Source organism: Petaurus breviceps, unplaced genomic scaffold (assembly GCF_028583685.1).
Source record: "Petaurus breviceps papuanus isolate PSGF00001 unplaced genomic scaffold, PetGlider_PUasm1.0 42, whole genome shotgun sequence".
NCBI classification, from domain to species: Eukaryota; Metazoa; Chordata; class Mammalia; order Diprotodontia; family Petauridae; genus Petaurus; species Petaurus breviceps.
This window is the reverse complement of record NW_027186325.1, coordinates 4,456,327-4,457,205: the sequence shown is the minus strand read 5'-3', so window position 1 is coordinate 4,457,205 and position 879 is coordinate 4,456,327.

The following is an 879-nucleotide window of genomic DNA, read 5'->3' as shown; positions in this document are numbered from 1 at the left end:
GATAAGAATGGGGGTTGTATTTTGTTAAAGATATTTTCTCCATTTATTGAGATAATGTTGATTTTTTTTTTGTTATTGACATGGTTAGTTATTCTGATAGTTTTTCTAATATTGAGCCAGTCTTGCATTCCTGGTATAAATTCCACTTGGTCAGAGTGTATAATCATTCTGATATATAGCTGTAATCTCCTGACTGGTATTTATTAGAAGTTTTTCCACTGATATTCAAGTAGGAAATGATTAAACAATTTTATTTCTCTGTTTTTGTTCTCCCCAGTTTAAAAGTTGCATATGTTTAGCTTTTGATATTTCTCTTGAGTCTTGTATTAAAAGTCTTTTTTTTTTTTATTCAGCTTTGGTCTTTTCATCAGGAATGCCTGAAAGTTTTCTATTTCATTAAATATCTATTTATCGCTTTAAAAGAGTATACTCAGTTGTCCTGGGTATGTTCTTATTGGATGTAATCTCAGGTCACTGGATCTTTGTTTGCCTTACAGAGTTTCATGTCCCTTGAATGTGGTCACTGCTAAATCTCGTGTGATCCTGATTGTGACTCCATGGTGTGTGAATGGTTTCTTTATGGTTCTTTGAAATATTTTCTCTTTGAACTAGGAGGGCTGGGATTTTTCCATAATATTCCTAAAAATGTTGCTTTGTTTTGTTTTTATTTCAGGGAATCTATATCTCTTAGGTGGTGATTTGTGATTTCTTTCAATTTCCATTTTACTCTCTCACTCTAAGCTACTGGGAGAGTTTTACTTGATAACTTATTGAAATATGATGTCTAGATTATTTCTTTGATCATACCCTTCAGGTAATCAAATAATTCTTAAATTATTTCTCCTTAATATATTTTCAAAGTCAATTGTTTGGCCAATA